Below are 13,755 nucleotides of genomic sequence, written 5' to 3' on the forward strand. Positions count from 1 at the left end.
GACGGTTCCCATTTTCTCCAGGGACCTGTCAGTTGGTCACACCACCTTTTTAAAAAAAGGCAGAAGCCAGCGATTGGCTGGCCTTGTTGCTGGGGCTCTGAAGGGCCAATCAGAATGGGAGCTGGTAAGGCTCTTCCACCTGTTTGAGCCAGATTCTTTTCCCGCCTTTTTTGGGCCACCTTATAACTGGCAAAGATGGCCCATCCTCCTTCCCTTCATAAAGCACTGTGAGACTAGACGGTTCCTTTGAAGAAGATCGGGACTCTTTTGGGTTCTTTTCAAACTGGAGTAGTTCCTTTCATTCTCCTTTCACAGCTTGTGTGGAAGGGTGGTAATTTCTGATTTACTAGGTGTCTTCCCAGTGATCTAGGTGTGTTCTCACACAACACATAGTTGAATTGTGGAACTCCCTGCCCCAGGATGTGGTGATGGCTGCCCACTTGGAAGGCTTTAGGAGGGAAGTGGACACGTTCATGGAGGAGAGGGCTATTCATGGCTACTAGTAAAAATGGATACTAGTCATGATGCATACCTATTCTCTCCAGGATCAGAGGAGCATGCCTATTATATCAGGTGCTGTGGAACATAGGCAGGGCAATGCTGCTGCACTCGTCTTGTTCGTGGCTTCCTAAAGGCACCTGGTTGGCCACCGCGTGAACAGATTGCTGGACTTGATGGGCCTTGGTCTGATCCAGCATGGCCTTCCTTATGTTCTTATGATCCTTAGCTAAGGGCTGGCAGAATTAATGCTGTTTAGGCGCTTCAGTTTAATTAAATCACCAGCATCCCGAGGCATGTGCGGATGAGAAGAGCATATGAAACCAAACGCTGTGGGATGAATGGTTTCAGGGCCTGGAGATGGAACTTTCTCAGTGCTGGACGTCATCATCTGACCCCACATGGTCGACCAGCATAAGAGAATGGTGCTTCTGAGAAGCATCGCTCACCACATTTTGGGTGTGAAGGGATGGAAACGTGAGGTGTGCCTATTTTGGCATTTCCAAGTTTGGAGAGAGGACGATTCTACCCAAATGCTGGTGAACCCATCACGTCGCTTCTTAGGGATGCCACGTTAATGAGGTTTCACTTCAACTGTTCTAGAACTTTCATAAGCATTAGTGTGACACACTGTAGTGCAGTGGTTCCCAAAGTGGGCAGTACCACCCCCTAGGGGGCGGTGGGATTACCCGGGGGGGGCACTAAGAGGCAAGGGGGCAGCAGGGAGGCGCTAGAGATGGGCCCCTTTGACTGTGTTGCTCACTAATTTTCAATAGATCAAGCTATGGCACCCTGCTGGCAAATTGGGTGGAAACTATCAGAATTGTTTTACAGACTTTGAAGAGCTGGTACCACTGGATCAAGTTCATCAGTTTTGTTGAATAAATTTCAACTAAATTTTTTTAATGATGTGCAATAATTCTTACTGTTTTGAAATTTTATTGTTATTACTTTCTTTAATGGGTCATGCAAACCCCTATTTTGAATAATGCTTTTTATAGGGTAGGGTAGGGGGAGCTGGGATTGAGCTTGTGGAACCAAGGGGGCGGTGGTGGCCCAAAAAGTTTGGGAACCACTGCTGTAGTGTCTGGTATCTTCACCCAGCGTGGTGTAGTGGTGAAGAGCAGCGGACTCTAATCTGGAGAACCGGGTTGGTTTCCCCACTCCTCCACATGAAGCCAGCTAGATGACCTTGAACTAGTCACAGTTCTCTCCGAACTCTCTCAGCCCCACTGACCTCACAAGGTGCCTGTTTTGGGGAGAGGAAGGGAAGATTGTAAGCCACTTTGATAGAGAAAAGCAGGGTATAAAAACCAACTCCTCCTCCTTTTCTTTTTCTTCTTCCTCTTCCTCTTCTTTTATAGTAAGAGTAGTTCAATAGTAGAATCGGCTGCCGAGGAAAGTGGTGAGCTCCCCCTCACTGGCAGTCTTTAAACAGAGGCTGGATAAGCACTTGTCAGGGATGCTCTAGGCTGATCCTGCATTGAGCAGGGGTTGGACTAGATGGCCTGTATGGCCCCTTCCAACTCTATGATTCGATGAGTCTATGATTGTATGTGTTTATCAATCTTGCTTCACTCAGCTTATGCACACAGAGTTGGGGCAACAGCGGACGGTCTTAAGTTTCAAGCAGGCTCACGTCTGGGTGAACGAGTCGGATGGCTTTTCTATACCAGCCTTTCCGGATGCAATAATCATTGCCTCCATTTGATCTGCAGTGATTTGCATTTGAATCCGCTCATCAGCATGTTAGGGAATAAGGGGGTGGGAATGTTTTCCCCAAGACAGGATGATTTTTCTCAATTTCAAGTAAAGTGCTCCGCCATCATAACGGGAACAATGCCACCCTCCCCAAGGCACCCTTTAAATAGCAGGTCCTCGATCACATAGTGCGTAAACACCCATCCCCACTGTCCTGCCTGCCCACCTGCGGTTTCAATCCGAACACTTAGATTTTGTAGACAATGTCGCCGGCGAAGCCAACCCTGCAATCAACAGCCGGCTCAAATCGCTACCTTCAAAGCCCAGCGTGTGCTACTAAAGCGAACGGTAATTACAAAGCAATAAGTAAGGCTCATTTCTATACATTTCCAATTTGGCACCAGGGAGAAAAAGAGAACAATTATTTATGAACCCTGTGGGCCTTTTAAAACCATCAGGTGTTCGGCCTAGACGTCCGGCATGTCACCAGAGCCAAACCCAGACAGAAGCGTCTGGCCTGAGTTGACTTCTCTTCAGGAAGGAGCTGTAGGCTGGACCCCGATGACTGACATGTCTATGTAACAATGCCTTCAGCATCTACCTTGGGATAGACCTTGGGCTAGTCACAGTTCTCTCCAAACTCTCTCAGCCGCCGCCGCCTCCTCCACCTCCTCCTCCTCCTCCTCCTCCTCCTCCTCCTCCTCCTCTTCTTCTTCTTCTTCTTCTAAATTGCGGTAGGGAAGCCTCTCATTGATTGAGTTGGGAGGTTACAGAATGTCCACAAGCATTCTAACTGTTCAAGGCAGCAACTCAATGTTCTGGGCTCAGCTTCTCTGAGATAGAATAATTTGGTGGGGCTCAAAACATAGAGCCTCTGCATCTTTATTAACCCTTATCTCTAAGCATTAGGGTTGCAGCTCCGGGTGGGAAATACCTGGAGATTTTGGGGGTGGAGCCTGAGGAGGGCAGGGTTTGGAGAGGGGAGGGACTCCAATTGCTGTAGACTCCAATGCTGTAGACTCCAATTGCCAAAGCAGCCATTTTCTCCAGGGGAACTGATCTCTATCGCCTGAAGAGCAGTTATAATAGCAGGAGATCTCCAGCCACTACCTGGAGGTTGGCAACCCTACTAAGCATGTGCATTCACTTTATTGGTTTCCGTCCAGACTAAGAAATATCCAAAACAAGCTGCCACTTTGGCTCAGAGGCAATAAAAAGTTAACTTGAGAAAGAAAAGCAGAGCAGCAACTATTCCCCTGCATGACTTTTCTTCCCTCCTCCTGGCAAAGGCACCACACAGATAACTCAGTTAATAAAGCCCTCCTTTTCATGGCAATCTAGAATTCTTTCCTTACTTGGGCCAGGCGGACATAGCCCCAGGCTCTGTGTTTGTCTCTCCTTGACCATCTTCCCCTTCAAACGCCTAACAATTCCATGTCCATCAATCTTCACCATAAACGCTGCCTAAGGAGAGGAGAAAAGGAAGGATGTTTCTTATCTAAATGTGTGGAAAGCTAAATTCCTCAATAATACCTGGCCGAGAGGGCTCCCAGCGGATCTGATTAGACAGTCAGAGACCTGCTGCACAATCCTAGGCAGAGTTACTCCACTCTAAACCCAATGAAATCGGTGGGCTTACACTGGAGAGATTCTGCATAGGATTGCATTGTTAGGTTCCCAACTCAGCCTCAGAATACAAATGCCCTCCTCTCAGCTCCATGTCTTCCTTGAAAGTTGATGGGTAGGATTCAGAATAGATAAAACATAGCAGCTCCACTCCAAGAATAATGAATTTGTGGCATTTGCTGACAAGGATAAAATGATGACCACTAGTTTGAACACATGAAACTGCCTTATACTGAATCAGACCCTTGGTCCACCAAAGTCAGTACTGTCGACTCAGACTGGTCCCTTTAACCGGAGAGGCCAGGGATTGAACCTGGGACCTTCTGCATACCAAGCAGATGCTCTACCACTGAGCCACAGCCCCTCCTTGGTTGGTTTTAAAAGGGGATTACACAAATTCATGGAGATTAGGTCTGTTGGCCAGGGATTCTGGATTCCCCTCCTGGGCATAGAACAGGGGTCACTGGGTGTGTGTGTGGGGAGATAGTTGTGAATTTCCTGCATTGTGCAGGAGGTTGGACTAGATGGCCCTTGGGATCCTTTCCAGCTCCATGTTTAATCAATTTTAAGACAGGTTCACAAATTATGTTAGGTCTACAGATGCAACATGAAGGGTGGATTGTATGACATTAGTCAGTTCACCATGGACTCTTTAATTAGTGCCACAAATGATCATCTCTGGATCGCTCCTAATCAATGTGCTAATAATTACAAGTGTTTTTGTAAACTTGTGTGTTAAGTGCTTTCGACTCATGGTGACCCTATGAATCAAGTTCCTCCAAAATGTCCTATCTTTAACAGCCTTGCTCAGATCTTGCAAATTGAGGGTTGTGGCTTCCTTTATAGAGTCAATCCATCTCTTGTTGGGTCTTCCTCTTTTCCTGCTGCTTTCAACTTTTCCTAGCATGATTGTCTTTTCCAGTGACTCTTGTCCTCTTGTCTTCTCATAATGTGACCAAAGTATGATAGCCTCAGTTTAGTAATTTTAGCTTCTAAGAGTCAGCGCAGGCTTGATTTGATCTATAACCCACGGATTTGATTTTTTGGCAGTCAGCGGTATCCGTAACACTCTACTGCAACACCATATTTCAAAGGAATCTACTTTCTTCCTATCAGCTTTCTTCAATGTCCAGCTTTCACACCTATACATAGTAATAGGAAATACGAAGGCAAGGCATGAATCTTGGTGGCCAGTGACACATTTTTACACTTAAAGATCTTTTCTAGCTCCTTCGTGGCTGCCCTTCCCAGTCTCAATCTCCTTCTGATTTCTTGGCTGCAGTTTTGCAAACTACCTACATTAAATTTAACTAAGGGGAGAGCCAGGAACCTTGTGTAATCAAGTTAGGAGGATTTATGCGGGTTACTACTCTGAAACGTTTTCCCACTGCATGGTCACGATCGGTTGTTGTCAAGGAGCCACGCGCAAAACAGCTCATTATTCATTGATTGGTGATGTGCCCAACAGCCAAGCTCTGCAATCTGAGCGCGGACCGTCAGAGCTTCCGATCTGTTTCCCTTCATTCTGAAAAATAAATGATTAGGCTGGTTGTCGCATTAATTTGGCATCCTACCCCGTGAATGTCTTAAACTTTTAAAAAGCACCTTTAATCCAAACGTATAGTCTGCTGCGCCTCTCTGTAGACCAGCTTCCAAAGATGCAAAAGTCCATGAATAATTCTTCCTTTTGCAATTTAAATTGCACCTTCTTTTTCTCCCTCTCTGAAATACATGACCAAATTTTATTCTCATTCATTTGGCTGACCAATTTAATTGCAAAGAAGGGATTATTGGGTATGGGGGTGTTGTGGCAGAGTCTGTCCCATTACCAAATGAGAATTATCCATCTCTGTATTGTGTTTTCCCCAAAGAGAACCAAAGCGGCTTAAGGAAATATCCAAATTCCAAAACAACCAATTTAAATGATATAATTTAAACATACCAAATGAAGAAAACAAATAAATACTGGGTGGGGCCTGATTCACTGGGCTGGCTAATTCAGGCTGTGGGTTGGGAGCCATGAGCTAAGAGCCAAGGGCAAAGAGCTCTTTGATTTGCCCAAGGGCTCACATCTCTAGCCACGCCCAGCCTGATACCTGCAAACAGAGGCAAAAAGCTCAGCCCAGATAGCATTCCACTGCTGCTAGCAACGTGAAACAGCCCTGCATAAATGGCCTGTGTGAAACAGGAGGTTTCAAGCTGGAACGTGTCCAGAGGAAGGCAGTGAAGATAGTGAGGGGTCTGGAGACCAAGTCCTATGAGGAAAGGTTGAAGGAGCTGGGTATGTTTAGTCTGCAGAGGAGAAGACTGAGAGGTGACATGATAACCATCTTCAAGTACTTGAAGGACTGTCATATAGAGGAGGGTGCCAAGTTGTTTTCTGTTGCCTTAAGGTCGGACCAGAACCAACCGGTTGAAATTAAATCAAAAGAGTTTCCGTCTAGACATTAGTAAGAATTTTCTAACAGAGCAGTTCCTCAGTGGAACAGGCTTCCTTGGGAGGTGGTAAACGTTTCTTCCCTGGAGGTTTTTAAGCAGAGGCTAGATGGCCATCTGTCAGCAACGCTGATTCTATGACTGTAGGCAGATGATGAGAGGGAGGGCATCTTGGCCATCATCTGGGCATGCAGCAGGGGTCACTGGGTGTGTGTGTGTGTGTGGAGGTATTTGTGAATTTCCTGCATTGTGCGGGGGTTGGACTAGATGACCCTGGGGGTCCCTTCCAACTTTATGATTCTATGATGAGTTGGGATGGAATTCACCATCGGTCTGATCCAGCACTGCTGTTTGTATCTTATGCTCAATAACATGGGGTTGGAATGGGGGGAAATCCACTCATCCCTAGGACACACCGGAGAAGAGGCAAAACCTGACATTTGAACACAAAACCCTGGAGTCCCCAGGGACACGTTTCAGCCTCACCCCAAGGCTGCCCAGACCACAAACACACCCTTTGCTTTCTGTCCCCTGGTGAGAAGAAGGTTGGAATCCTTTCACCCCAATCTCAAGGGAAGGTCTTTGTGTTCCTTCCAAGCATCGATCAGAGGCTTTGAATTATGCATACCCTTCGGAGAGCAGCCCTCGTGGAGATACTGATATACCGTTGGGCTCGGCCTCCTTCATTTCCATTATCAGGGCTACAGCTTCATTGATAACAGGGATCACGGGGCCCGGTGTTGTTTTGCTAAAAAGCTGAAAAGCTGAAGGGACAATTCATCCGTATCACCTGCCTCACATTTATGAGAATTGGCGGCTGCTTCTACAGGCTGTTTAATATTAATTGCTTTCCAGCTTCATTGAACAGGAGTACTACAGGGAGAAGAAATAAGGCCATCGCGTTTTCTTCCTCCACCCCCACCTTTCTTCCACGGAGCTCCAATATGTGGCTTTTCTATTCCCTATTTAGTCCTCATCAGGGGTGCAGAGAGCCCGCAGAGGCTACTTGTAAAAGATTCCCTGTGCCCATCCCATGTAAAGAATAAGAACCTAACACACTGTTTGATGTATACGCATCCTTAGAAGCCCAGCATGAAATACAAGGTGGGACATGGGAGCCATGTTCTATTATACAAGGAATAAATAATTTTACAAGAAGCCTCATAATACTAGAAGGGCTTTTATGTATTTTCTACCATGCATTTTGATATTATATTGTTAGGATATGTACTAGACTACAATTCTATGTCTGACCACTGAGGAAGGCCTTTTAGGCCGAAACACGTTTTGTTTTTATTTGGTCCTACATTGGTCATTGTAAGATTTTACATCAAATGTGCATGAGTTTCATGTATTTATTGACTGTGAATGACTCACCTATGATATAGGCCTTATGTTTTTAACTTTACTGTGCTCTGCCCCCAAAACTTCCCGCTGGTGGCAAAGAGGGACCTAGCAACCCTATTCATGGTGCAGCTGTAGGGTTGCTAGGTCCCTCTTTGGCATCGGCAGGAGATTTTGGGGGCGGAGCCTGAGGAGGGCGGGGTTTGGGGAGGGGAGCGACTTCAATCCCATAGAGTCCAATTGCCAAAGCAGCCATTTTCTCCAGGGGAACTGATCTCTATCGGCTGGAGATCAGTTGCAATAGCAGATCCCTTCGGCTCTCTCTGCCTGCACCACATTTGGATATGAAGAGCAAAATTATGGCTGTTAGTTTTTGCTCTCCGGCAACGGCTTGATCAAATGGGCACAAGAGGGATTTTCGCTTCATAAATGCAGTGATAGAACATGCCGCTATAGGTCTCCAGTGAACCCTACTCTTTGGTATACCCAGGAGCTCTCATTTTCAGCAGCTATCACAATTAGTTCTGCCTCGTGTTCCTAATTGAAGACAGATTGAAACGTCTGGATGGAAAATGTAGGCTCTGTCACGTTCGTGTGAGGGTCCTGAAAGAGTCCCATGCCGTATCAGTTGTCAGGGAAGAGTTCTGAGAGGAGGAGTTAAAGGTTTTCAAAGCGGCCTTTCTTCAGCTCTTGTGCCAGGTTGAATTGGTAACCTATAGGGTTGCCAACTGCCAGGTAGTAGCAGGAGATCGCCTGCTAATACAACTGATCTCCAGCCAACAGAGATCAGATCACCTGGAGAAAAATGGCCGCTTTGGCAACTGAACTCTATGGCATTGAAGTCCCTCCCCTCCCCAAACCCCGCCCCCCTCAGGCTCCGCCCCAAAAATCTCCCGCCGGTGGCGAAGAGGGACCTGGCAACCCTCGTAACCTAACAAAGCCCAAGCAGGAGAAAATCAAATTTGCATGATGAAGATCACAGCCTGTTGTGAACTTCCCCTTCCCATGCTCATGTTCTTGTATAATTGCTGCTGTGTGGCTGCACAAGGTCACACCACTCCCTTCATTCTATTCAGCACACTATGTGCCCATATCTTCTGTTCCACTGGCCTCTGTCTTGTTTTGCTATTCATGGCCTCACTCTCTTCCCACATATTGTTCTCCCAGTTCAGGGAAACCATCTGGTGGTGCAGTGCTTAGAGTATCCAACTAGGCTTCTACTGGAAAAAAACTCTGTCAAAAAGCAGTCTAGATGTGATTGTATTTCAAACGCCACCAAGATTTTTTCAAAAATATGGTTCATTCACAAGACACACATGTGCTCTTGTTAGGGTTGCCAGCCCTGCACTGGCAAATTCAGGAGGATTTGGGGGAGATGCCTTGGGAGGGTGTAGTTTCATGGCAATGTGACATCATGTCTAGATGTCGCTCTAGGAATTTCCCCAATCTCTATAGTCTTTACCACAGAGAGCAGGGGATTCCTAGAGCACCATGGAGGATGTGACATCACTTCTGGGTGGCACTCCAGGAATTCCCCAGTCTCTGTGGTCCTTACCTTACAGAATAGGGGAAATTCCTAGAGCATCACCATTGAAGTGATTCCCCCTCCCCGTCTTATCTCCTGCTGTCCAAATTATTGTAGGGGTGGGAGAAGTCCCTCCCCTCCCCAAACTCCATCCTTCTCAGGATGCACTGACAAAATCTCCAGGTATTTCCCAACCTGGAGCTGGCAACCCTACTTTTCCTGCACCCAAGTTGGTGAAACTAATTAATTTTATGCACTTCAGACAAAATCCCTAGAAGAAAACATATGTTTTTCCCCCTCTCTTCAATTCAATTTGTATTATTTAATGTTCCATTACGAAAACAAATGTCTTTACATTTGGGTATCATTACAAGTGGAATTCCGGTGCACAATAAAGGATCTCATTTTTCAACAAGCTCAACAGAGGCAACAAAACCCTGCCTTTGTTGTATTCAGTCCATTAATGTATCCATTTTGGCAGCATCTAAAATTTTAATAAACCATTCAACGACATTCGCTGTTGAGGCCTGAATTGAATGATGCACTAAGACAATTTTCATTGTGGCCAGAAGATTATGCAATAATAAATTTTATTGTTCTTTGGAAATCACCCTTATGCATGTTTAAAGCTATGGTAATAATGCCATCAAATATAAACCTAATTCCTCTTATTTGAAAAATGACCTCTGCTACTTGAGCCCCGTATATTTCAACATGTGGAAAAAGACGGTTGAGTTCTTCTGAGGCTAAATCATATGAAACTAACCGTGCAATCCTAAGGCGAGCTACTCCTCAGTCCAACCCATTCATTTCAATGGGTTTAGACTGGAGTAACGGCATAGGATTGCACTGTACATTAGAAATCCTGAAGAGTTTCTGCTCTACTGCTTTATCATAAATTAATAGTGTAATTGAATGATTAAAGGACTATATCTTCCAACAGCCACTAAGTTTGGGTTGCCAGCCTCCAGGTTGGCCCTGGAGACCTCCAGAGATCAGTTCCCCTGGAGAAAATGACCGCTTTGGGTGTGTGTGTATGGACTTTATGGCATTATACCCCTCTGAGGTCCCTCTGCTCCCCATACCCTTCCCTCTGCAGGCTCCACCCCAGATCTGGAGCTGGCCACCCTACAACTATGACCTAGAAACTAGGGCTGTCAAAAAAAAAAAAAAATTCGGTACAGTTCGGATTCGGCCGAATTTGGCCCTTGTGGCTTCGGTACGTGCCGAAGTCCGAACTCCCCCACTTCGGATCCGTTCAATTCGGCGGGAATTCAAAGTTCGGGAAAAAAATTCGGCCGAATAAAGCCATTAAAAACACAACCGCGCCTTTCCGCGGCTCTGGGGGGGGGGCATTTTTGGGCTTAGAGGTCCCAAACTTTCAGCAGAGCTTCAAAGGACGTATATTGAAAGATTCGCCAAGTTTTGTAAAGATTGGGTCAGGGGGGGCTGAGATATGGGCCCTGAAAGGGGTCCCCCCCACCCTTAATGTGGATCTCTCCGCAGAGCTTGCCGCCCACGCACAAAGCTCCCGGCCCGACAAACAGCTGATGAGAGCAAGGGCGGGGCAGGTGCTAAGAACTTTGCAAAGCAACACAACTGCAGAGCAACCCCTTTGCAAATATGCAAAGGGCGGGGCAGGTGTGAAGAATTTTGCAAAACAATACAACTGCAAAGCAACACAAGCACGCAATGCAAAACCTTTGCAACAGTGCATAGCAACACCTGACACCTGGGAGTTTGCATACCATGGAAAGGGACAGAGGCAGCTAGCTATGCATAATGAGCAGGAGGGGGTGGAATGTCTCCTTTTGCATTGGACTTGGGACCAGGCAGATGCATTCTTTAAGTCACCATTTGAAAACCAGTTTTGAGCAAGCATCAATAACCTAACTGATCTTATGAATGAGGAAAAACCTGAAGAATAAAAATGAAGCCCCCCCTCAAACCAGGGAGAGAGAGACTGGAGGGGGAACACACACCCCAGGCAGAACCGGCAAAAGCCCCCTTTGGCTTCCCCCCCCCACCCACAGAAACTGCTCCCTCCCCACACACACACACAGACTCTGCTTTCCCCCCCACACACACACAGAAAAGAAAAAATATAGATTAAAGCCCCCAAAGGGGTCTTACTGTGGCTGTCTTCTGTTCCAGCAGGAGGGGCTGGGAGGCTGAGTAATCCAATATGATTCCATTTGTATCCAATATAAGATCCATATGTATGCATCTCTCGAGGGTGATCCATTCATCCCAATAGGGGAAAGGGGAAAGCCCATATCTCGGGGGGCCCTGACCCAATGTTTACAAAACTTGGGTGGTCTCTTAAAAAGCCTTGACTGAAGCTCCGCCGAAAGTCTGGGATCGGCACACCCCAAAATGCGCCCCCTGCAGCCATGGAAAGAGAAAAGGGGGGGAGCCAATATTTCAGCCCCCACTGAACCCATCTTTACAAAACTTGGGTGGTCTCTTAAGAGGGATTCTCTGAAGCTATGACAAAAGTTTGGGGGCGAACCCCCAAAAAAGCGCCCCCTGCAGCCACGAAAATGGAAAAGGGGAGAGAGGAAAAAGGAGTGGAGCCCATATCTCGGGGGGCCCTGACCCAATGTTTACAAAACTTGGGGGGTATCTTAAGAAGCCTAGTCTGATGCTCCGCTGAAAGTTTGGGGTCGGCACACCCAAAAATGCGCCCTCTGCAGCCATGGAAAGAAAAAAGGGGGGGAGCCCATATCTCGGGACCCCCTGACCCAATGTTTACAAAACTTGGGTGGTCTCTTAAAAAAACCTGTCTGAATATCCCCTGAAAGTTTGGGGTCGGTACCCCAAAAAATGCGCCCCCTGCAGCCACGGAAAGGAGCTAATGTGCACAAGCACCCCCTCACACACACATGAGGATTTCCCTCTCTCTCTCTCTTTCCCCCGCCGGCCGCACATCAGCTGATTCCTCCAGCACTCAATCCTGACTGATTGGCCAGAAGAAGACCCAGCTTGGCCACCGATTGGCCGGGGGAGGAGAATGCTGCTTACTGACGGTTATGCTGCTTACTGATGGCCGAATTGGCCGAATTTATTCACCGAACTCCCGAACTCGCTGAATTCGGCCCCCCCGGTTGCCCGCCAGTTTTGAGTTCGGATCCGTCCGAACTAAAAACCGCCGAATCAAGGGAAATTCGGCTGATTTTCAGTTCGGGCCGAACCGAATTGACAGCCCTACTAGAAACATTTGCCTTTTCACAAGGGAGGGGTGAGAAAGGGAGGAGAAACTGAGAGAGGTAGTCTCAGTAACAGGCCTATGAGAGGTAAAAGGACAGCGAGGGAACTGGGGTTGCCAACTTTGGGCTTTGAGTTGGAGGTGGAACTTGGAAAGGGTGTGGTTTTGGTAGGGAGGTTTTGGGGGTGGAGCCTGATGAGGGTGGGGTTTGGTGAGGGGAGGGACTTAGGGTTGCCAACCTCCAGGTAATAATCTAGAGATCTTCTGTATTACAACTAACCTCCAGCTGAAAGAGATCAGTTCACCTGGAGAAAATGGCTGCTTTGGCAATTGACATTGAAGTCCCTCCCCTCCCCAAACCCCGCCCTCCTCAAGCTCTGCCCCAAAAACTCCTGCTGGTGGCGAAGAGGGACCTGGCAACCCTAAGCTGTAGGGTTTTCAAAGCAAGAGACTAAGAGAGGTGGTTTGCCTTTGCCTACCACTGCATTGGACTGTATTCTCCCATTATTTCCCACCAACAGAAGTACCGAAACCAGACCTCAATATGAAACTTCATTTAAATCAGAAAACGCATAGGTAACATTTTGCAAGATCAATGCAAAAACAAGATTATCTATCAGCATTCCCCTTGACTCAGCAACCTCTGCTCTAATAAATTCCGATTTCGGATCTTTCAGTTTAATTTCTAATGTAAGATTAAATTGGCTACTTAACCTCCTGGCATAAGCTCGATGAGCTGCTGTTAAGCAGGATGTTTATTAACATTGCCCCAATTAAGTGGCAGTTGTTGACACTGGTTGGCATTACCCTGTAGAAGTCAGTTGGCAAGAATCTCAACAGACCACCTGTCTCAATGATGGATCATCTTGCTGAAAAGAGTTATTGTATGTGAATGTAGGGTTGCCAACCTCCAGGTACTTTTTTCCTCCTCCAACCTCCAGGTACTAGCTGGAGATCTCCTGCTATTACAACTGATCTCCAGCCGATAAAGATCAGTTCCCCTGGGGAAAATGACTGCTTTGGCAATTGGGCTCTATGGCATTGGAGTCCCTCCCCTCCTCAAACCCCGCCCTCCTCAGGCTCTGCCCCATAAACCTCCCACCGGTGGCGAAGAGGTACCTGGCAACCCTATGCGAACAATATATATGTGTGTGTGTGTAAAGTGCCGTCAAGTCGCAGCCGACTTATGGTAACCCAGTAAGGTTTCCTAGGCAAGAAACTAACAGAGGTGGTTTGCCATTGCCTTCCTCTGCATAGCGACCCTGGTATTCCTTGTGGTCTCCCATTAGCGTTGCCAACCTCTAAGTGGTTATCTATACAAATAACTCACTCTACTGTAAAGGGTATTGGTCAAATAAAACAGTAGTAGGCAAAAGTGAACAAGCAAAAAGCATAAACAGCAAGGCTGTTACTGTAT

At 46.9% G+C, this 13,755-nt stretch overlaps 1 non-coding gene across 1 annotated transcript; it reads right to left on the reverse strand.

The window, feature by feature from the left end:
* Positions 1–4,117: 4,117 nt before the first annotated feature.
* Positions 4,118–4,192, reverse strand: TRNAT-GGU (transfer RNA threonine (anticodon GGU)). Its single transcript has one exon. It is a non-coding gene; the product is annotated as a tRNA-Thr (tRNA).
* Between the last annotated feature and the right edge of the window lie 9,563 nt (positions 4,193–13,755).

Source organism: Euleptes europaea, chromosome 13 (genome assembly GCF_029931775.1).
Source record: "Euleptes europaea isolate rEulEur1 chromosome 13, rEulEur1.hap1, whole genome shotgun sequence".
Lineage (NCBI taxonomy): Eukaryota > Metazoa > Chordata > Lepidosauria > Squamata > Sphaerodactylidae > Euleptes > Euleptes europaea.